Below are 25,463 nucleotides of genomic sequence, written 5' to 3'. Positions count from 1 at the left end.
ACGCAGCCGGCCTTTGGCGACAAGCCAGGCATTCTCCCCAGGGCTGTGTCCATTGCTACTGGCTTCGGACTTGCCACCAGGATGCCTAGTACTGGGGACAGTAGCTCGCTCTCTGCCGACACCACACCGGGCCCACTGTTCATGGGACCTGCAGCCCCTACGGCCGGTGGGAGCCTCGGGGTCGGTGTGTCAGCCCCAGGCCTCACTCACTCACAGGCATCCAGACCACTTAACTTCGGGGCAGGACTAAGTGGGGCACCCAGCACCGCTTCTGTTCCTACTTTGGGCCAGACAACCTGCCATCTACCTGACCACGGCAAGGCTGCTGCACTAGGAGGGGCGGGCACCATCCCAGCATTTGGGAACATACCTGATTCCACCTTAAATCCAAACACCTGGGGCCCACCTGGGCTGAGTATAGGTGGTACGGTGATGGCAGGGGACAACACCATCCCCACGATGGGAGGCCCTAGGGTTCCCACTTTCCGTCACTGCACACAGGGCCCATCTGGACGGAGAAAATCTACATGTAAAAGTTCCATCACCAAGGAGAAGAAATCTGTCAAGGGACATGTCACTTTCCACCTTCTAACAGAGCACACCACATCTGTTGCAGTTGCAAGTGTGGTCATCACCCGTGGGTTTCAACACACTTCTAGTTCTACCTTATTGCCAAGCACAAGAGGCCCACCTGCCCACAATCTAGGTGGTGGTCGTCTAGGAGGGAACAACATCATGCCCATGATTGGAGGACCTGCTATTCCCGCTTACAACTGGGACCCACCTGGCCAACACACAGGTGGTGCGGACGGAGGGCACAACATCTCACCGGTGCTGGGTGAGCACCACACCTGCTGGGACTGGATACACTTCTGGTGCCACATTCATACAAAGCACCTGAGGCCCCCCCTGGTCAAAACCCAGGTGGTACCATGGGGGATAGCAGCATCCATACTTAGAGAGGAAGCTCCACCCTCAGGAAGAACACTGGGGTCCCCGAGTCAGGACACCCCTCTGACTTAGACGAGCCAGCATTGTGTTTGCAGGCCCCTGGTCAGGGCAGCTGTGCCTGTGCTCATAGGAGTCTGGCAGCCTCATAACCTGCCCAGGGCTTCATAGGAGCCACCAGCGAATTCCTTTCTTCTATGAAGAAACTCAACAAATGAAGAGCAGATCTTATTCTGCAAACTGTGTGTCACCATGAATGGACTTTGCCTCACTGGAAAGTGGCTCAGCCCCTTGAAGTGAAACTTCACCTCCTCTCTTCCTACAGCAAGCCGGAGGACCACACCTCAGGGGTGTGCTAGTGTGTGTGTGTGTGTGTGTGTGTGTGTGTGCGTGTGTGTGTGTGTGTGTGTGTGTGTGTGTGTGTGTGCTGGAGGGTGAGGAGCATACGAGCCCACTTCAGAACTACACCAGACTTGAGAAGCTCCAGTTAGGAGAATGGAAGACAGCTGGCTGTATCATCCACTGTGCCATCCCTGGCTTGACTGTTAACTTGGCGGACCCAAGTTTTCCCTAGACTTGGAACTGGCAGGATGCCCACTGCTGTTTTCAGATGCTTCCTCTCCCCCTATGCATTTGCCTCAATGGGCCTTTCTCTTTCCCAGCTTTATGTACATATATATATGTCAATAAAACCTTGTTCGTATTAATCTGCTTCTGTTTATGTGTCTTTACTCACTGACTCAGCTGTAGAGGAAGAACTGACATATGTGAGTGGTGATGTGGGAGCCAGACTTAAGACACCAAAATTCTGTGTCCCAGTGACTGGGATGTGGAATTAGGCACACATTATGGCTGCACGTGCTGACTCCTGAAATCTGTTTTCAGTGTAACGAGTGACAATCAGGAGGAACTAAGGTCCAGAGGAGGGAGAGTTGGGGTGACTCACCCTGACTGATTAAGTGTGCTGATGTGTCCAATCCCTGCCGACCCGTGGAGCAGTGCATCGAGTGGGCCGCACGTATCTCAGAAGAATGTTTTTCTCAGACTGATGAAGAGAAGCGACAGGACTTGCCTGTGGTGATGCCAGTTTTGGACAGAAATACCTGCGGCATCCCCAAATCCCAAATCTCTTTCATTGTTCATCACAGACATGTTTGCTGCTTGGGACGCCTTTGTAGACCTGCCTGAGTTAACCCAGCATCTTGACAATAATTTTAAATACCGGAAGGGACGGGACGAAATGAAGCTGCGGAGCCTCCGCCCGCCTCCGGAACAGTGGGCGACACTGCCTGGGGCCCTGACGCGGTGTCCCTCCAGTCACTTGGGATTCCCGAGGGCGGTCAGAGTTCCTTGGTCCTTTCGTCCCCCGGTCTGCAGAGCCTGTCAGAGCACACAGGGACGTCGGCAACCTTCTGTAGCCACCATCTGATGCCACTGCCATAAAGTGAGACTTAGTCCACTCAAGGTACCTGGGCCTGCTGCGGGGGCTCTTCAGAAAGTCACGTGAGAACCACGGTTGGCATTCGCGTCCGTTAAAACATGAGCTGTGGACTGCCCCCGCAAAGGACGGAGATGGATTTCCTGCCAGTGACAGAGAGTGTCTTGTTACAATTTCTCTCAGTTATGTTCAGCACTTAAGAATAGCTAATGGCAATCGGATCTTTTTTCAAATCATAGAAGGTGCAATCACTCACTTGGGAACACTACTGAAAGTGACTTCTCTTTTAAAATTGAACAGAAAATGCAGACAAAGAAATTTTGAAGTTGATTATTAATATCAATTATTACAATGTTTTTTATTTTATTAGAAGTTCAATATTTTCTATGAATTTAAAAATACTTCAAAGCCAAAGCCAACTTTAAATACCATGACCAAATTTACATGATTCATATTCATTAGATATGTATTACTTCGTGTACAGACTTATTTTCATAATGCAAATTTAAAATATAAAATGACACATTTTTACTGCAAAAAACAAAAACCACACTGGAGGCTAGATAATCCCTGATGCGTGATAAGGAACCACACTTTATGACTGAACTTTTCGAAAATGCTGAAATGTCTTTTAGGGCATCTTTTTATTCAATTGAGACTTAGGCCAGTCATCTTCATACATTCCCACTACACCCAGAGAGGATGGATTTGGCATCCGGGTTCATGTGTCTGGAGAAACAAAGGAAGAGTTCATACCTGCTCTGTAATTACTGAAAATTTAAGTTGACCTCAAATGTACCATGCTGCTTAAAACAGCAGAAAAGATCCTCTTTAATAACTGGCTTGGCTCTGAGCTAACCCACTAAAATATCAAATCACGAGAGTTATAATTGTGCCCAGTTCTGGCTGACCCTAGACTTCTGCTGGGCCTCCACTAGGTTTAATAATGGCAATATTCCTGAGTCTGTGCAGCCTATCTTCCAGTTGGAGGGGAGAACAGAAACCCATGTACATTCTCTGGTAGGTTCGCCAGGAATAAATGCTATGGAGATTAAGCAGTATATGGTGAGGTGAGATTGTGGGCAGAGAGGAGCAAGGCTTTCAACTTCAACGGTAGACAGGATAAGTTTTACTGGGAAGGTGGAATTTGAACAGTCTAGAGGGAGGCAGATGAGTCAGACATCTGAGGGAAAAGCATTCCAGATCATGGGAATAACCTCTGCAAGGCCCAGAGGAAGGATGCCAGTGTCCTCAGGGAAGAATCAGTAAATAATGTGGTTGGAATAGAGTCAGCAAGTAGGAGGGAGGGAAGGAGGAAAGGAGGACAGAGAAGATGTGTGTGGAATTCCCTGCATCACCATTTACTGATTGAGTGATCACAAACAGTTAATTCAACCTTCAAGTGTTCCAGTGAACTCAGTGCTTTTCCTATGGCCTATTGACCTCTCAAGAGTTTTGGAAGGATAAAATAATGTAGGGAAGTGACTTATAAGCCATTGTTACTGTTCTATACATAAGGATAGATGGGTAGACAGGTAGATATAGATAGATAGATACATAGATAGATAGATACATAGAGAGATGATAGATAGATAGACAGATAGATGATAGAGAGATAGAGATATATAGACAGACAGATAGATAGATAGACAGATACATAGACAGATAGAGACAGAGAGATAGAGAGAGAGAGAGAGAGATAGGCAGATAGATAGACAGAGAAGAGAGAGATAGAGAGATAGATAGATAGATAGAGACATAGATAGATAGATAGAGATAGACAGAGAGATAGAGATAGAGAGATAGATAGACACACAGATAGATAGACAGACAGATAGACAGAGAGATAGATAGATAGATGGATAGATAGACAGATAGAGAGATAGATGGATAGATAGACAGATAGAGAGAGAGATAGATAGATAGATTGATAGATAGCTAGATAGACAGATAGATACATAATAGTTAAGGACTGAATTTCTGTAAAATCATAATTTTAAATAATAGTTTCATTGAGATATAATTTATTTTCCATATTATTTAAAGTGTACAATTTAATGTGTTATGCATCTACCACCACAATCAATTGTAAAACTTTCATCCACCCCCCCCCCCAAAAAATAATCTACTATAAGTCACTCACTCCCCCACTTCTCCGAACCCTAGGCAGCCACTAATATACTTTGTCTCTACAGATTTGCCTAGTCTGGACATTGCATACAAATGGAATCATACAATTACTTAGCATGTTTTCAAGGTTCATCTATGTTGTAGCATGTATCAGTACTTGATTTCTTTTTATGGCTGAATAATATTCCATGGTGTGGTTATTACTGTGTTTCATTGATCATTCACAGTAAATGGCCATTTGGGTTATTTCCTCTTTGGGGCTCTTATGAATAATGCTGCTGTGGTTGGATTTACGTGCAAGTTTTGTATGCAGGTCTACATTTGTTTTTTAAATTAATAGACTATTTTGGAGCTGTTTCTGGCTTACAGAAAAATTAAGCAGAAAGGACAGAGTTCTCATACTTCCTTACCTCTCAACCCAGTTTCCCCTATTATTAACATCTTACATTAGCATAATATATTTGTTATAGTTAATGAACCAATATCGACACATTATTACTAACTAATGTCCATGCTTTACTTTACACTTCACTCTTTGTTTTGTACATTATATGATTCTTGACAAATGTGCAATAACCTGTATCCACCATTACAGAACCATACACAGGAGTTTCTCTGCCTTTACAATTCCGGGCTTCACCCATCCTTTTCTCCCTCCCCACAACCTCTGGCAACCACTGATCTTTTGATTGTCTCCACACTTTTGCCTTTTCCTAAATTTCATATAGCTCCAATCATATAATATGCATGTAGCCTTTGCAGATTGGCTTTTTTTCACTTAGCAATATGCATTTAAGCTTCTTCCATGCCTTTTCATGGCTTCATAGCCTTTTCTTTTTATTGCTGAATGCTATTCCTTTGTACGGATACACAATAGCTTGTTTATCCATTCACCTATTGAAAAACATCTTGGTTGATTTCAAGTTTTGGCAATTATGAAAGAAACTGTTATAAACATCCACGTGCAGGTTTTTATGTGGATATAACTTTTCAGTTCCTATGGGTAAATACCAAAGAGCATGATTACTAGATCACTGTATGGTAAAAGTATGTTTAGTTCTGTAAGAAACTGCCAAGTATCCTGCTAGCAACAAATGAGAATTCGAGTTGTTCTGCATCGTCAACAACTTTGGTATTTCAGTATTTGGATTTTAGCCATTTGAATAGGTGTGTAGTGGTATCTCATTATTGTTCTAATTTAAAATTCCCTGATGACATGGAATGTGTAGCATCTTTTCATATGCTTATTTGCCACGTGTCTATTTTCTTTGTTTAATCATAGTTGTTTTGGTTTTTTTTAACCAATGCCTGGTAACTCTTGTCCTCCTTTGTCTATTTATATTGTCTTCTTTCTTTCTTTCTTTCTTGTTCTGTTTTTTTTTTTTTTTTTTGAGCTTTGGATCATTTAGTCTTTTTCCTGGTATATCAAATTATTTTTTATATTAAAATTGGGCTTAACTTATTTTAGGAAACTATAAAGATACCTCCACATTCTGGATGTCGTTATCGTTCTCTTGAAAAGATTTCCTTTTGCCCATGGCAGACAGTTACTCTAGGGACTGGAAACCTTAGTCCATTCTCAGTTTGAGCTCATTCAAAGCTGTTTTTCAGTCTGTGTGAAGGTTGCTCTATTTCTGTCTTGTCCTTCCTCTACGGGTGTTGCCCTTTGGGATTACCATATGAGCGTTTGGATTCTCCCTATTCCCAACTACCCATGTATTTGTTAGGCTTTAAATGTAATGGTTTCCGCAGCCCTGTGAGACTAAAGATACACTTAGCTTGTCATTCCATTAGTTGTTGCCTTTAGCTTGAGCTCTTGCCGTTTGGCTTCTGTGGTTAGAGTCTTTTGAACTCCTTGGCTTTTCAGCTCCTAGTCTGTAAGATTTGAATCAGCAAATGCCCCAAGGAGAAAAGCTGCACCAAATGTCAAGCTTGCGTCTGTGTTTCCCTTCTCTCCAGAACTTGGCCCACATGTCTTGGTGTCTCTCTAACATTCAGATGCCAGCGAACAGATGTTTTCTTACTTTATCCAGCTTTTCTAAAATGTCTTTGGACTTCACCTGATCTTATGTTATTATTCAACTATCATCTCAATTACCCCTAGGAAGAAAATCTACAATTTCATGTTTTATTTTCTTATTTTCTATATTACCTCCGTTTCTGTAGAGACCTTTGACCTGACTGTTCAGTCTAGTTCCTGTCTTACCAGTAAGATGGAGATAAGGTGGAGGCTAAGAATATTGGGGGGAAACCACTGATGAATGATAGGTCTCGTTCGTTTTGTTTTTCCTCTCCTTATTTACTCCGGCAGCCTACATTTGCCTTTCTTCATTTGACCCAGTTGCCCAAATAAGGAACCCACTCTGGCAAAGACCTGACTTTACTCTCATAAATGTCTGCATGCTAGGATTAGCGAGATGATGAACACCATGCCAAAGCTCTTGGTGCGAGACTTTTGCAGACTTTTGTTATCCCTTTAGTTTGCCTCTTGCCATCACTGCTCAGATTGTTGAGGTTTTCTAAGATTCTGTAGGTCAAACCTCTCTACCTGCATACCAGATGAGCCCTTCTCTCTTTCCTGAGCTCACCTGCGGGAGGTTAGCCCTCGGTTTTTCTTTTTCCCCATCCAATCATAATTGTTCATGAATTCCAAAAAGCTCTCAAAGTACCTGTCATCCCTTTCTCTCCTCTCTTTTTTATCAACACTGTTAAATGTTAAGCATATATTTGCATACCTCTTTCTTACTTACAATGGAATACTGGAAGGCGTGATCATGCAGTGTGAGCCCCACCAAACTAGGACTCATACAACACTCTCCCCCAGGCCTAAACTTGTGACATCCACTGGTTTTCTTATAATATCTTATATGTATCTAAATTTGTAATGATTTAGTTAATTCCTCAGTTATGTGACAATAAGAAATCAGTCAAATTAGCACTACAGAAGCACAGCTTAGACCTAGGGACCAGAACCAAGGACCACAAAAACCTGTTAACCAATAAGTTTCACTTGTACTTTGTGTTTAACAAGTGGGTGAATGGGAAGTGAGGGAAAAGGAGTTTAACTTCATGTCACAGAAACTTGCACTAAAATGAAGAGGAAAATGACCCAGTTCCTGGTTCAAGTCACTATAATCTGCTTCAATAAATAATAACAGCACATAAGAAAAACAAACACTATATGATAGGAACAATGGATAATTAATTACCAGATCAGGGAGGACAGATGACACTTGCTATGGGATTTCATTAAAGAAGGATTCCAAAAAGCACTGGCTTCTTCTGAGAAGACTTCTTAGAACAGGCAGCATTTAAACTGAGTCTTGAACAAGTATATAGAGGGTAGGGAACAGGCCTTCCGGGCAGGGCACAGGCACAGTGTCAGCAATGGCACAAAGGGCTTATGGAATAGGGAACAAAACTGGCTGAACACAGGAGTGCTACGTGTTGGGGAATATGGGGGAAAGGCTGACTGAGGTTGGTTAAATGAAACATCATTAGACGGAAGAGAAAGTAGGTGGAAAGACAGATGGAAGACTGTGGAAAGCCTCTGAAGATGGAGGTCAGCATAATAATATTAAGAAATCAGTGGTACTTTGACACTGTATGAATGTCTAGGTTTAAAAAATCAAGAAAACACAATAAAAAAATAAACTACTGATATAATGATATGTAACCAAAGGCCAGATACCAAAGAATACACACTGTGTGATTCCCTGTATGTCATATATGGTGAAAGAGGTCAGCTTGGGTGTTGCCCTGGGGGAGTATGGAACAGAAAGAAGTAACAGAGAACCTTGTAGGGTGTTACAAATATTTTATAATACCTTGACCTGGTGTTGGATACATGGGTGCATAGAGATGTAAAAATTCAGTTATTAGCAATGCAACTGGTGTTTATGGTTTGTATGCATACATTAAAAAAAACTCTAGTAGGTTAATTAGGCTGTCAGCTGTATGAAGTAAATTTTGGTCAAGGAATAGCCAAGGTAGTAATACAGTAATAAGTTATACATGTGCTCACTGTGCTCTAGAACGTCACGACTGGAATACAAGAAATATGTGTAAGAAAAAAGACAAATGTTCAATATTGATGGTTGGATGAGCTGAATAAATTAGATCACTCTACTTTCAATTTAAGAACTTGGCCAGTATTTGGATACCTTTGAACAAAGAAAAAAAGGAAATACAATTGTTATTGAGCATATGCTATGTATCAATCCCTGACTTATATTTTGACACACATAAACGTGGGAAATATTGCACCTTGTATCTGAGACAATGAACATGAGCGACGTGGCTGGTTTTGACACTAGAGGCTGAGAAAACAATCAGCTCAGAATCGTAAGAAGTTTGAAGTCGGAGGAAAAGAATCAAGAGGAAATACTGGTAAGTGCCAGGAGCTTCTGGAAACTACATAAGAGATGAAGACCGCAGAATTGTTGAGCTTTCTAAGAGGCCCAATGACTCAGGTAAAAACAGAAGGCTTAAAACTGAAACCTGGGGATATATGTATACATACAGCTGATACACTTTGTTATACAGCAGAAACTAACACAACACTGTAAAGCAATTATACTCCAATAAAGATGTAAAAAAAAAACAAAACAAAACAAAACCCTGCAAAATAACAACTGTTAGGACAAACAGTAAAGAATTATAAGAAAAATAATCACATGCCTGTCCCCACACAGAAATATCTTAAGCTCCATCTCAGCATTTCTCGATTGGCCTTTCACAAAATACAGTCCCATCAGCTGAATATAGGTTTCTCAAGTAACTGTGAGTAAGACTGAATTAAAAAAATGAAATCACTTCCTTCCTCCAAAACTTTTCAGAGTACGTAATGTAACAAAGTGAAACCTGAATTTCATGTCGGGATGTAGAGTACGGCTCTTCCCATATGCTTCTGTCTTGTAACTACATCAACATCATCTAAAACCAGTGTTGTGCAGGACAGACATTGTGAAACGCTGCTCTCATCATGTAAGATATCAGGTCCTTCTCAAAATCCATTCTTCCTTCTGCCCTTTCTCATGTTCTCCCTGCCACCTGATGGGTCTCTCCTAAGCTCCACCTGCCAAAACCCTCCCCATTTTTAGGATCCAAGAGATAATAAAGGCTTACATTACTAAAAAGCAGAGAAAGAAATCCCTTCCCAGGGATCTACATTTCCTTCCTAGGGAAAAGAAAAACTGTAAAGTATACCACAGTGACCTTAAGTCTATGAATGTAACTATGTTGTGTTACTTTGAGTTCTGTAAAAGTCAATGTGCTACAGTATATACGGATATGAATATTTGATCTCTTGCATGCAGATCTTGCTGATAACTTTCATCGTGAGCGAGGTTAATGATTCAGGAGCCACTGTATTTGGCTCAGCCCTTAGAACCAGGGAATGTTAAAATTGGAAAGGTCCCTAGATATTAGCAAATCTATCCACCTCATATTCTAAGTAAGGAAACTGAGACGTTCATAGATTGGATATTTATATTAACAAAGGATAAGGATATAAGATATTGGCAGATATATCTCTTAGATTAAGAATTTAGAGATTTTTGTAGAATACTAAGACATTATGTCCACTGATACTGAGACAATGTGGTTTTGTTTTTGTTTTTGTTTTTTTTATTAATTAATTAATTTATTTTTGGCTGCGTAGGGTCTTCGTTTCTGTGCGAGGGCTTTCTCTAGTTGTGGCAAGCGGGGACCACTCTTCATCGTGGTGCGCGGGCCTCTCACTATAGTGGCCTCTCTCGCTGCGGAGCACAGGGTCCAGACGCGCAGGCTCAGCAGTTGTGGCTCACGGGCCCAGTTGCTCCCCGGCATGTGGGATCTTCCCACACCAGGGCTTGAACCCGTGTCCCCTGCATTAGCAGGCAGATTCTCAACCACTGCGCCACCAGGGAAGCCCAGAGACAATGTGTTTCTTAGTCATCATTTTCTATTGCCGTGACGAAGCGAGGTGGTAGTCAGTAGTTGTACAAAGGGAAAAAGATAACTTTACAAACTCCCAATTTATATACACAGGGAAATTCATCATTCATGTTATTTAAGCTAACTGGATGCAGTTTATCAGCTACACTGAGGAATGGTGAAGTGTCTATACAATTAACATGTTAGTTTCTGTCATGAGCTCCCTGTTGTTCAAGTGAGTTAATGGTCAGCACTCAACTAGGCACTTAGAGTCCATTATAAATCTGGACTAAACGTTTATCTGTGGCATCTTTATTCTTCTTTGGTGCCCTTAGGCAGAATTAGCTCTCTTATGTTTTGATAAATTCAAGTATTAAACAGGGCTAAGGTTTCACAAGTTCTTTGGCCTAAACATGGGGGTAAGGAGGACCAATGAGCTGGAGTACTTCTAGATTTGAGAATGGTCAGATTGAGGAAGAAGAGTCTTATACCAGAGGTGAAAGAAGACTGATTAGAATTACCTATTTTTAAACATTCCGACCCTTTTCAATGTTCTAAAGTGATCATGAAGTACATGGGTATGCTAGGAAGTAAGGGAGTCAACCAAGAATATTCTGTAAGAGTTTGTGGATGGCAATAAAGAGGCAAGGATGATAGAGAACAGACTAGAGAAGGCTTCGGTTGGCCATAATGAAGTCAGAAGGAGAAGGAGAAGAAGAATGACAGATGCAATGGGAAAGAGAAAGCAAGAATAGAGAAGCAAAAGGGAAAGTAGAAAAATGAGACAAATTTGGAGAAGGAAATGAGGAAGAAAACTGGGTGAAAGAGGGAAGCACTGATGGTAGACCACATGACACTCAAAACTTAACACGATGGGGCTTCCCTGGTGGCGCAGTGGTTGAGAATCTGCCTGCCAATTCAGGGGACACGGGTTCGAGCCCTGGTCCGGGAAGATCCCGCATGCCACGGAGCAAATGGGCCCGTGAGCCACAATTACTGAGCCTGCGCGTCTGGACCCTGTGCTCCGCAGAGAGAGAGGCCGCGATAGTGAGAGGCCCGCGCACCGTGATGAAGAGTGGCCCCCGCTTGCCACAACTAGAGAAAGCCCTCGCAGAGAAACGAAGATCCAACACAGCCATAAATAAATAAATAAATAAATAAATAAAATTAAAAAAAAAAAACTTAACACGATGCACATTTAAGGTGTGCCACCAATGGCCATGGTCATTACCCTCAAATAGTTTACAATATGTGTTTCAAAGACATTTATAAATTGAAAATGCCATTAAAATAAGTGCCAGGGTAAAAGTATTCATGGAATTGTATGGGAGAATAAAAAGTCTCCTGTCAAAGAGCCTTCTGAGACATAGGAAAAAAAAGAAAAACCTAAAAAGCATAAGACTCTTCCTATTTTCATTTCCAATGATACATCCCCATCTTGATTGATCAATCAGCGATTTAAATGTCAACTATAAACCCAGTATTTTATTAGCTGCTATGCAGTATACTGGAGCAATAGAAGAGAGAGGACCTCAAACCCTCTGTTCCCTCAAACTGAAAGGCAGGCTTCCTGACCCCTCCAGACCACTACTGGACACAGGGAACACACACTAATGTTTCAGGACCCCAACCAACAGTCACCTGCTTTGTGATTACTTCCGTGACACACCCCCACTAACACCACTGACTCTGCTGCTCCTACGGGACATTACATATATTTCCTATTTTAACACATACCACAGTGCATTATAATTATGATTGCAGATACATGTTCTAACAATTTAAAGAGAATGATGACTTTTTTGCTCTTTACATCTTGCTATTTCCCTTCTCATAATATTTCTTGAAGAGAAACCATAAAAATATAAACAAACACAAAAAACAGAAATTATACAAAATGTGTGCTTTGCGGCTTAACACAAACTTAAGTAAAATTCGTTCTGACAGCATCCAGCATGACAAACTTCCATGGTACAAATGAGAATGGACCAAGGTTTGAGCAGGTACAGGAGACAATCCAGGCATAAACAACACCAAGAAAAGGTAGACAGGAAGTAACATGGCGTGTAGGAAATCACGAGACCAGTCTGATGGGAAGAGACTTAAGACTGAAACTCACTTTCTAAACCTCCATCTCCAATTGGACAATTCGCAAGACACAGGTGCACCAGAGTGGCCTATTTATTCAATCCCTTTAATGGGGAGAACAGTTTAAAATTTTACCCGTTTAGTTTGCCCCAAAAGCAACTATCAAATGTTGGCAGGACACAATGAAGGCTTACCTTTGTTAACATAGTTAAGTCTCTCTCTCTCAGAACTAGCCCATTTAGCTCCAGGTTCCTTATTGCACCCGACGCACTTACACAGCATTCGTGAGCTTTACACAACTGGAAGGTCACATCTTTATTTCTTATTGCAGGAACACAACTTCTGGAAACTTTATTTCTGTCACAACCTAAAGCAAAATTATTGTAAAATGAGTGATTTAAACCGTACATTTTATCATCATTAAAAAGCATCTAAAAAGGAAAAAAAGCATCTGCTCTGTGCTAAGGATTAGAAACGACTCCTGCCCTTAAAGCCTCGTTAAGGAGGGACATGTATAAACTCAAAATTTCAATCACATGAGATAAAGAACCATAACCTTTATGCACAGAGGTTCCTATGGAGGCAAAAAGTTATATCTAAGTGATGGCTTCATGATAACCCTGAAGTACAATCGAGAAAGCTGAGGCTCTGCAGAGGTGGAGGAGGAGGTGCAGTAACTGCAGAGGGAGCACCTCTGCAAAGACACTCAAGCCTGACACCTGCTGGGCACTGTAAATACTGCAGGTGGGGATGACTAAACGCCGGGGGGTCCAAGTGTGAGAAGGGACAGAAAATAGAGATGTTGGTCGAAGCAAGCCTGGGAGAGAGCATGGCTTGTATCCCACAGGTGATGAGCCCTGGGGCTACCACAGGCTGAGTAAGGGTGCCTCCGCTGATTAGAAAAAGGCGCCCCGCTGCTGAAGGACTGATTAGGTAAAGGGAGTGATCACAAAAAGCTCCCCTTCCTCAGGGCCAAAGAGCCCCAGGAGGCTTGGCCAAGCACAGTTCAGACTACACGCCTCTGGGCAGAGCACACGCTGGGCGGCTAGTACGCACTAACTCTGTGTGGGCAAGTCATTAGCAGCATTATTTTAGGCGTATCTTTTCATGTTAGAAGATCACTCAACCCGTGTAGGCAGATGAACTTAGAGGAACTGAGTCCAGGGGCCGCGAAACCACCCAGGAGCTTCTGCCATAGTCCGGGCAAAATGTAATGTGGATGAAGAAGCAAATTTACGAGGAGGCCAAAATCTACAAGCTAGACCCACTGGATGAAAAACACAAAGAAAGTTCAGTGAAGGAACTCTGAAGAGAATGGGCTCTGCAATAAATTTTTCTTACAATCAAGGTAAAATATTAGGCAACATTAAGTACAGTGGCCTTTAAGGTCCCTTCCAGCTCTAATTTCTTTTGATTTCTAACTTATTACTCTGGTTAAGTAAAGTCCCTTCAGAGGGACAGAACAGTTCCTACACCTGAATGGGATGCAAAGAATAATCTGACTTCTCTTCACCAGGGGATGAGTTGAACTGTCCTTGCAGAAGAGATAACACACGGTGTGAACCCCAGATCCTAGAAAAGGGCCAGGCACACAATAAGTATTCAGCTTTTTGAAAACAAATGAGCAATCATTTCCTCTCCTAGATCTTCACACCCTTCCTCTGCTGGCTACTTTCTTTCAGCTTATAAGCATCCTCAATATACCCACTGAAAAAGCTCTCACACCTATGACTCTTTGGACCTTCTTGTGGGTAACCTAAGTCTCTCCCATGCCTTCAAACACCTGTCCTCCCAAAAAGCCCAGATCTGTACCTTGGGCCCAGACCTGTCTACCAGGCCCCTCAAAAGCACTGAAGATGAAGTAAGATCCTCTCCCCAGCCCCAATCCCTTCCTACTGTGCTGTGTATCTCACAAAAAGATGCAGCTATAAACTGTCACCCACGCCTGCTGCTCTCCCTTTTCTAACTGGTCACCAGGCCCCACCCATTCCCTCTCGGATCTCCGAAATCCAGTCCAACCTTTTACAACTTAAGTGGGACCCTTAGATTACAATTCAGCCTGCACCCCATCAAGTGCTTTCCACATGGAGGTCCGAGTGAGTCTCTAAACCAGAAGTCCATCTCACTGTTGTTCAGCGTTTCCCACAGCCTTCAGGATAAACATTAAAACTTCTGACAGGACAAAGAAGGCCCTTTTCTGTTTGGCCCCAGTAGGTTTCCAGTATCAACGCTCATTTCTTTCCCAAAACCTGAGTTCCACTCGTGTACCTTACTGTTGCCATATTTTCTTATATTTCTCAAACTTTGACACACACTGCTCCCTCCTGCCACCCCAGGAGCTTCTATATATCCTTAGAAAGGATGGCACCTCCTCCAAGAAGCCTGAACTCTCCCTTCCAAGATTCTGTGCTCTGCAAAGGGGAAGGGGGGGGAGGGATAAATTAGGAGTTTGGGATTAACATATACACACGACTATATATAAAATAGGTAATCAACAAGGACCTAATGCATAGCACAGGGAACTCTACTCCATATCCTGCAATAACCTGCACGGGAAAAGAATCTGAAAAAGAATGGATATATGTATAACTGAATAACTGTGCTGTACACCTAAAACTAACACAATATTGTAAATCAAGTATACTCTAATATAAAATAAAATTTAAATTAAGAAAAAAAAAGATTCTGTGCTCTGCAGCACCAGAACTCACTTCTTCCAGAGCACTGACTACTGTGTCTGTGTTTACTTGCCGCCCAGTAGAAGGGGAGATGACCTAGGGCATAAGCATCGTCTCCAGCAGCCCTTGGTTCTGACAACTCATTCAAGTGCCAGGATACTTTACACACATAACCTGCTTAATTAATTCTAGGAACCCACAGAAAGAGTGGTTTTTAATGTCATTTTACAAGTGTGGGGATTGCAGTTCAAAAGTAACCTGGGCTTCCCTGGTAGCGCAGTGGTTGAGAGTCTGCCTGCTAATACAGGGGACATGGGTTCGAGCCCTGGTCTGGGGAGATCCAACATGCCGTGGAGCAACTAAGCCCGTGCACCACAGCTACTGAGACCGTGCACCTAGAGCCCATGCTCCGCAACAAGAGAAGCCACCGCAATGAGAAGCCCGCACACCGCAACAAAGAGTAGCCCTCACTTGCTGCAAATAGAGAAAGCCCACGTGCAGCAACAAAGACCCAACGCAGCCAAAAGCATAAATTAATAAATAAAAATCAAAATTTTAAAAAACACAAAAACACCATCACAGAAATATCCAGAAAAATATTTCACCAAATAACTGGGCATGGTGGCCCAGACAAATTGACATGTAAAATTAACCACCTAAGCCATAGTTTTGCCATCTTTTACTGAGAAATCTGACTTATCTGAACTATTTTGATACCTAGAAGATACCTTCTAGAGGTAACACCCTCAGTTTTTGACATGGTAGGCAGCAGAGGGAAAGAGCCCATTTGCCCAGTCAGATGACACCTAAAAGGATAAAATGCTGTCTTCTCTCTCCAACCCATAAGGATGAATGCCAAAAACACATCACTTATATCTGCTTTAGCTAACATATGATAGGTCTGGAACAGACCTATGCTCCCAGCAAGTCTCATGAAATGCTGTTTCATTCAGGGGAGACTTTACTTGCTAAGATTAGAAGCAAAAGAGGGTGGTGGATGAAAAACTGCCCAAGGATATAAGTTCACGCAAGGGAGCAGGAGAGAGAATGGGTATCCGAAGATGTGCGCTCTGAGCCAACACTAATTCCACAGCATCAGGTTGTAATTCAGGGAGCCAAACTGCTGGGGTTCCCCCCCCCTTTTTTTTTCCTCCAAAGAGGGACAAATCAAGCATACTGACAAAGGAAGAGCATTAGTCACCACAGATAAACTCCTTTTTAGAGGTGATACCGCAAGTGATTTGGCTCAGTGTAGACTATGATTTGGCTCCACAAACCATAAGCTAGAGCACTTCATGCCAGGTCCCTCCTCAAATATCCATGATAGGTAGAAATTCGGCATCAGTACTTTTCGAAATCTTCCCAGGTGATTGTAATATGCAACCAGGGCTGAGAATCTGGAGATGTAGAGAGAATTTAAATTGAACTTTAGTTAAACAGTAAAACAAGCTCTGACTCTACTGGCTGGAGCTAGACAAGGGATATGGATTTAGTGGGATGAGAAGATAAAGAACACCAGGGAGTAAATCAAATGCTTTACACCTGTGCTTAGCTAATTGTTACTCAGATAATTCAGACAATCTTACAGCACCTGAACCCTGAAATTCCTTAGCTCTGTTTTAAAAAAAGTAACTCTTCAAGTACCTGAACTCTGAGAATCACGTAAATCATAAAGAAAAAGAAGAAATCTTACTTTTTGAATTAGTTGATTTCATATATACTGTTTCACTTTCATGATATTAACTAGATATCTTTCTTTCCATTTTATGTTTGAGGAAAGTAAGGCTTTAAAAATCTCAGTAACTTTCTCAAGGTCACTTGTTAAGGGTGTGGTAGGCAGCATAATGGCTCCTAAAAATGCCCTCACCCTAATCCCTAGAACCTATTAATATGTTACGTTACATGGTAAAGAGGACTTTGCAGATATGACTGAAGTTATAGACCTTGAGATAGAAAGATTATCCTGAATTACCTCATGGAACAAATCTAATTGCATGAGTCCGTAAAAGCAGAAAATCATTCCCAACTGTAGAAAGAGAAAGAGAGAGATGTCCTAATAGAAGCAGAATCAGAGAGATGCAACATTTTGGGTTTTGTAGGTGGAGAAAGGGGACTCTGAGTCAAGGACTACAAGTGACCGCTGGAAGCTGATAAAGTCCAGGGGACAGAAACTCCGCTAAGAGCCTCCAGAAAAGAATGTAGCTCTGCCAACACTTTTTTTTTTTTTAACCATCTTTATTGGAGTATAATTGCTTTACAATGGTGTGTTACTTTCTGCTTCATAACAAAGTGAATCAGCTATACATATTCATATATCCCCATATCTCCTCCCTCTTGCGTCTCCCTACCACCCTCCCTTCCCTAACCCACCCCTCTAGGTGGACACAAAGCACAGGGCTGATCTCCCTGTGCTTTGTGGCTGCTTCCCACTAGCTAGCTATTTTACATTTGGTAGTGTATATATGTCCAAGCCACTCTCTCACTTCATCCCAGATTACCCTTCCCCCTCCCTGTGTCCTCAAGTCCATTCTTTATGGCTGAGTCTTTATTCCTGTCCTGCCCCTAGGTTCTTCATAACCATTTTTTCTTTTTTTTTTTAGATCCCATAGATATGTGTTAGCATACGGTATTTGTTTTTCTCTTTCTGACTTACTTCCCTCTGTATGACAGTCTCTAGGTCAATCCAGCTCACTACAAATAACTCAATTTCATTTCCGGCTGACTAATATCCCATTGTATATATGTGCCACATCTTTATCCATTCATCTGTCGATCCTGCCAACACTTTTACTTGACTCAATTGAGACCAATGTCAGACTTGTAAGGTAATAAATTTACGTTGTTTTGAGTCACTCAATTTGTGGTAATTCGTATGAAAGCAATAAAAAACAAATACAGAGATCCTACAAGAGCCAGGCTACATATTTATAGTTAAGTATTTCTAAAATGAATTTAACCTTGTGATTGACAGCAGCAGCAGCTTCCAAGGGATCCCACCACACACCTGAGGCAAAAGCAGCCTAATAAAGAAGCAGTGACAGCAGCAGGTCACTGCCCCACACTTGGGGTAGAGGGGGATTTGATCAACTGTAGCAGCAGCATAGCCTGAATGGGAATGCATCCTCCTGGGGCACTAGTCCCATCAACATTAGTCTAATCTGCTAGCATCTGCTGTGCCAACAGGCCCAACATATACAGACCCTCCAACTCAGCAGCATTAAGTGAGCCAGGCTCAGTGTTTCCTGAAACTCATATCCAATGGCACTGGAAAGCCCAGATATCACCTACTGTTATGAAAACATCAAAAAACAATAACAGAAGACTGGGAACTTCAGAAAGAAAAGGGGAACAATGGAATGGGTGAAAACAAATGGGGTAAATATAAGAGACTATCATTAGCTTCATGAGTTTCTTAAATCCTATATGATGGTCAAAGCAAAAATTATGACACCATCTGATGTGGTTCTCAATGTATATAAAGGAAATACTACAGAAAATCATACTTTAAAACTGGGGACTATTAAGAGACCTAAATGGAAGTAAAATTTTGAAACTTCACTTGAAGTAATAAAACACTGATTCCAGTAGGCTATGATAAGTTACATATGTATACTGTAATGCCAAAAGCAACCACTAAGAAAACTATACAAACAGTATACACAAATGATTATAAGTAAATTAGATTAAAATGGACTTATTAAAAAATGTTTAAGTAACCCACAAGAAGGCAAAATAAGAGAAACATAGGATTCAGAAACTAAGGTAAAAGACAAAACAAAAAATAAAATGGTAGACCTAATCTTTAACATAGCAATAATTACATTAACTGCAAATGATCTAAGTAACCAAGTCAAAGACAGAGATTGGCAGAGTAGATGAAAAAAATCACAAGCATGATCCAACTATATACTGTCTATAAGAAGCTTACTTTAAACATCATGATATAGGTAGTTCAAAGTAAAAGGATGAAAAAGATATATCATATGAACATTAATCAGAAAAAGCAGGAATGGTTACATTAATATCAGATAAAGTAGATTTCAGAGCAAAGGAAATTATTAGGGGCAAAGAGGGTCATTACATAAAGATAACAGGAATAATCCACCTAGATGACCTAGTGATACTAAATGTGTGTGCACCAAACAAAAGAACTTCAAAACACATGAAGCAAACACCGAAAAAGGTAAAAGGAGAAAATTTTAAATCTACAATTATTATTTGAGACTTCAACACAGCAATTTATAGAACTACCAGAGAGAAAAATCAGCAAGGATATGGAAGAACTGAAAACATCATCAATCAACAGGATATAACTGACATTTAAAGAACACACTCAATAAAAGCAGAATACATATTCAAGTGTCCATGGAACATTCACTCATATACCATATACTGGGTGATAAAAAAACTAGAAGTCAATAACAGAAAGACAACAGGAAAATCTTCAATCACATGAAAACTAAACATCACAATTCCAAATAACTCATGGGTAAAAAGTCAAGGAAAAAATTTTAAATGCATAGAATAAAAGAAAATGGAGGCATAACAGACCAAAGTTTGTGGAATGAAGTGAAAGCAATGCTGAAAGGGAAGTTTATAGCACTAAATTGGGAAAGTAAATATTACAAAGCAATAATCTAATTTTCTATATTAAAATAGTAAAAACGGAAGAGGAAAAAACACTAAACAAGCAGAAAGAAGGAAATAATAAAGATGAAACAAAAATCCATGAAACTGAAAACAGGAAAATAGGGGGGGAAAATCAATGAAACAAAAGGCTGGTTCTTTGAAATAAACAATCTTATCAATAAAGATGTAGCAAGACTGATCAAGATAAAAAGAGAGATGGCACAAATCACAGATATCAGAAATGCAACTGGGGATACCATGACATATCCTGCAGGTTAATAAGGGACAAGTTATTATGAACAAGTCTACACTATAAATTCAAAAATGTAGATGAAATGGACCCATGCTTCTACACCCAAAACTACCGAAACTCAGCCAAGATGAAATAGATAATCTCAATTTTCCTGTAACCATTAGAAACACTGATTTTTCATTTAAAAACGCCCAGAAGAAATATTCAGGCTTAGATGTTTCACTTTTACCCAAGACTTAAAGAATTAACACCAATTTTACATGACTTGATAAGAAATAGAAGTAGAGGGAACAGTTCCTAATTAATTTTATGAAGCCAGTATTACCTTGATACCAAAACCAGACAGGGATAGTATAGAAAGAAGAAAACTACAGACCAATATTTTTTATGAAATTGCCTGTAAAAATCCTCAGCCAAATATTAGCAAATTAAATCCAGAAATATATAAAAAGAATAATATACCATAACCAAATGGTATTTATTCCAGTTATGCAAAGTTGGTTAAATATTTGAAAATCAAATAATGTAATCCACCATATCCAATAGATTAAGGGGGAAAAGTCATGTAATCCTATCCATTAATGCAGAGAAAGCATTTGACAAAATCCAACCCCATTCATGATTTTAAAAAAAGAAGAAAGAAAACTCCAAGCAAACTACGAATAGAAAAGGAACATACTGAAACTCATAAAGATGATCTACAACCTATACCGACATGATATTTAACTGTGAAAGACTGAATGCTTTCTCTGTAAGATCAGAAACAAGGCACCGATATCTGCCCTCACCACTTTTATTAAATATATTACTGGAGGTTCTAGTAAGAAAATAAAGCAAAAATAAAGAAATACATAAATTCAAAAGTTAAGTTTTTAAAAAGTTTATTTAAAAGATAAAAGGACTATTCCTACTATGTTGAATAGGAAGGAATATATCCTACTGAATGTTGAATAGTAATATATCCTATTATATTGAATAAGGAAAAGTAAAACTGTCTGCATCTGAAGATGAGATGACAATCTAAATGGAGAAAATACCAAGGAATCCACAAAAAGCTTGAGAAATAATATTAGTTTGTAAATGTTTTAGAGTACAAGATCAACACAATTTTATCAAATTATGTATTAATAACAAATGTGTAGAAGCTTAAATAAAAATATGTGATGCCATTTACAACTGACCTAAATAAATACTTAAATATAAGCCCAATAAGACATTTATAGGACCTCTATACTGAAAATGACAAAATGCTGATGAAGAAAATTTTTAAAGTCCCAAACAAATAGGGAGACATACCTTGTTCATGGATTAGAAAACACAACATAATAAAGATGTCAATTCTCCCCAAGTTAAGAGGCTTAACACAATTACTCTTAAAATGCCCTCAAGGTTTTTGTGGCTATAGACAGGCTTATTCTAAGATTTATATGGTAAGAAGAGGCTGAAGAATAGCTAAAACAATTTGTAAAGGAAGATTAAAATGGGAGGAATTAATCTACCCAATTTCAAGATTTTGCAGTAATGATGGAGGCTAGATACATAGATCAATGGAATGGAACAGAGAACCCAGAAAGAGACTGACATAAATACATTTAACTTGTTTTTGACAGCAGTGCAAAAGCTATCAAGGAAGAATAGACTTTTCAAAAAATGGTACTGAAACAGTTGGACATCCCTCGACAAAAACAAACAAATAAAAAATGAACCTTAACCTAAACCTTACACACCTTACACAAAAATTAAATCAAAGTGGATCATAATCTTAAATGTAAAAGCAGGACATTTTTAGAAAAAAAAAATAGGAGAAAATCTTTGGCATCTAGAACTAGGTGAATAATTCTTAGACTTGACACCGAAAGTATGATCAATAAAAGCAAAAACTGATAAATTGGATCTCATCAAAATGAGTTAAAAATGCTTCATAGAAGATCCTTTTAAGTGGATGAAAACTCAAATTACACAGTGGGAAAACATATTTGAAAATCCCACATGAGACAAATGACTTGTATCTATAATATACAAAGAACTCTCCAAACAACTTACAAAAATCCAACTAGAAAATAGGCAGAAGACAGGAACAGACATTTCATGGAAGAGAATATACACATGGCAAAGAAGCACATGAAAAGATGTTCAACGTCGTTAGCCATTAGGGAAATGCAAATTAAGACCATAATGACATATCAGAGAATAACTAAAATTAAAGTATAGTGACAACATCAAATGCTGGCGAGTACGTAGAAAAATTATATCACATCACTGGTGGGAATATAAAATGGTTTAGCCACTCTGAGAAACAGCTTGACAGTCTCTTTTAATCCTAAAAGTAGATTCACCCTACAATGCAGTAATTGTCCTCTTGAGCATTTATCCAAAAGAAACAAAAACTTAATGAAGTTCCCACAGAAACTTACACATAAATGTTCACAGCAGTTTTATTTATAATAGCCAAAAACTGGCAACTACCCAAATGTCTTTCAATGGGTGAATGTTGAAACAAATTGTGATAAAATCTTATGATAGAATACTACCGAGCAACAACAAGGAACAAATTATTAATATATGCAAAAATTGAAATGAACTTCAAGGGAATGATGCCGAGGGAAAAATTTTAAAAAGCCAGTCTCCGAAGATGAAGTAATTCATGATTATGTTTACATATTATTCTTAAAATAACAAAACTGTGGAGATGGAGAACAGATTAGAAGTTGCCAAGGGTTAGAGATGGGAGTAGAAGGTACAGCGGGGGAACTTTGTGAGGTTTTTGTGGTCCCAGTACAAATAATACAGCAATCTTGGTTTTAATCCCTAAAGATTTTTAAAAGCAATTCCTAATAAGAGGTGTCCAGATATTTAGCAATGGCAGCAGATTAGAGGTATAGCTCCCCAACATGACAACTTCGAAAGACATCTATACTATCAACACTAATTTAATGCATATGTTAATTTTAAAAAGGCCAGTCACAATACTTAAATGGTACATATCTTAACGATATTATTCTGGGTATCCAGCTACACCAGATGGACTAGCAGGATTTTCTGTACATTCAATCTTATTTAAGACAGTAAATCTTATAATAAGACAGTTTAAAAAAGAAAAAGAAAAATAACAAACCTCAACTACAGTTGGATATTCTCCTAGAAAGATGAGGTGAAAATATGTAGCAGCGGTTCAAACGCTTAAGCAGTGGCACCTAAATCTGGCTGCACATTAGAATCATCTGAAGCACTTTTCAAAAACCCTCACACCGACGGTTGGTCATCCTAGACCAATAAAATCATTTTAAATCTCCTCAGACGATGCCAATGTCTAGCCAGAACTGAGAACCAGCGGACTAAGCAGAAGGGGATGTTTCTACAAAGATCTCGTAACAATAAGTCCTTTCACCCAATCAGATTTACCTCCCCGCAAAGGGGTAAAGAAGGCTAGATGTTGTCCATACTTGCTTAGCTTTAATTAGCACTTGTGACTTGCCCAAAACCTACATCTTGTTTCCCCTAAATTTCAGGTTATTCCCTAAGCTTTTCAAACCCAGGGCTAAGGGGTTTGCCAGGATGAGATTTTAAGTGCTCACACAGGGGAAGTCCCTGGCAAACCAGGACACTGAAATGTAAAGCATCCTAAATAACCCTGCCACTGCTCCCAGATATTAGTCTGTGCCAACCAGTGGAGAAAAGGCATTCTCCATTACTACCACGGCAAACGCTCCTGTACTTGCCTTGGCCAGTCCCTATCTTTTGCAGGCGCCACTCCCCTTCACCTGCTGGTGGACGCTTTGGTCAGCTGACAATGCAGATATTTTCAAACTTTAAGGTGAATAAAAATCATCTGGAGGGCCTGTTATAACAGAGATCACTGAGCCCCACCAGAGTTGCTGATTCCATAGGGCTGGGACCGGGCCCTAAAACTTGAATATCTAACACATTATCAGGGGACGCTGGTAAAGCTGGTCAGGTAAAGTCTGGTAAAGCTGGTCAGGAAAAAGAAACCCGACGTGTCAGATCATGAAGTACGGAAGGGCAAGCCCGCAGGCAGTCCAGGCCCGGGGGGACCGGGGTCCCCAGCACTACAGAGCCAACGGCAGCCCGGCTCGGGCGCCCCTCGGAAGCACGGGGTCCCCGCGGCCGAGTCTGCGCCCCCGGCCGGCCCCGGCTCCCCTCTGCCCACTCTGCGCGCGGGGGCTGGAACGGCCGCGGAGAACCACGGCGGGGCGGGAAGGGGGGCTCCAAAGAGGGTCTGGCGACTCGAGTCGCTCCGTTTCTCGGTGGGCTCAGCGCACGCCGTGGAGGAAGAGGGGCGGGGGCTCGGGAAGAGGGGACGGGCGGCACTCACGTAGACCGGCAGCGGCCACGGGTAGACGGCGGGCTCGGCCCCCACGGGCGACTCCAGCCTCAGCTTCTCCCCCATGTCTTCGCGCGCGGCCCCCGCACCAGGCTGGCTAGTCTGGCGGTTAGGGGAGGGGCGGGGCGCCGCCGGCGGGGGCGGGACAGGCGGGCGGGCCGGCGGGAGGCTGAGGGGAGGGGGCCTGGCCTGGGCCTCAGCCGGCGCCGCCGCCGCCGCCGCCGCCGCCGCCGCCGCCGCCGCCGCGCTCCCGTCCGGCCCCCGGCTCCCTCTTTGTGGTCACCGGCCCGGGGCCTCCAGCGCTGCTGCCAACTCCGGCCGGTGTGAGGCGAGCACAACGAGCTGGGGCCGAGCTGAACCACTCACTCGTGGCGAGCGCCGCCCGCCCCGTGGACACGCCCCCTCTCACGCACGCACGCACGTCTTCGGCTGCCCCCCGGCCACTCCCACCGGCCCGAAGTGGGGACCTGGGGAGACCCCTTGGGGCCTGGGGTGGCGGGTTCGACTCCCGCCCTTGACGTACCGTGGCACCCCCCCCCCCACCACCAATAATAGGACTATAATTCCTCATTAAGTATGACAGCCGGAATCCTGGCTTCTGTTCAAAAAAATGCCGTGTATTTAGCCTATGCTAGGCACCAGACCCTGGATGCTCAGTACTGGCAAAAAAGGAAATGCCCTGCCCTCATGGCGCTGCCATTTTAATTGGAATAGTAGTGACAATGGTCAAGGGAGAAAATAAAGTGTCATCATCACCACGGGGATGGTTAATCTCATGTGCGCACTGCGTGGGGCCCCGGCAGCCACAAACATTATTCCAGATGTGGCCAGGAAGGTATTTTTCAGAAGAGATGAACACTGAAATTGGTCCACTTTGAGTAAAGGAGATTGTCAATGCCGCGGCGTGGGTGGGCCTCGTCCATCAGTTGAAGGACTGGAGAGAAAAATGAGGTTCCGTAGAAAGAGGGAACTGTTCCTCCAATGGCCTTGGGACATCAGCTCTTGCCTGTGTCTCCAGCCCAGAGTCCTGCCCTGACTTGC

At 41.6% G+C, this 25,463-nt stretch overlaps 1 protein-coding gene and 1 long non-coding RNA gene across 2 annotated transcripts in view; one reads left to right on the top strand and one right to left on the bottom strand.

Annotated features, from left to right (window-relative positions):
* The window catches only part of PGLYRP2 (peptidoglycan recognition protein 2), a 360,132-nt gene that overhangs the window by 153,868 nt on the left and 180,801 nt on the right, over positions 1–25,463 (top strand). The window lies entirely within an intron of this gene.
* Positions 12,821–24,752, bottom strand: LOC309658803. The gene is made up of 2 exons (XR_014262402.1): positions 24,414–24,752; positions 12,821–12,887 (listed from the first exon to the last, which is right to left on the bottom strand). It is a non-coding gene; the product is annotated as an uncharacterized lncRNA (long non-coding RNA).

Source organism: Balaenoptera physalus (genome assembly GCF_965194825.1).
Source record: "Balaenoptera physalus genome assembly, chromosome: 3".
In the NCBI taxonomy this organism is placed as follows: domain Eukaryota; kingdom Metazoa; phylum Chordata; class Mammalia; order Artiodactyla; family Balaenopteridae; genus Balaenoptera; species Balaenoptera physalus.
The sequence above is the reverse complement of the archived record's forward strand: the minus strand, read 5'-3'. Positions and strand labels throughout refer to the sequence as shown.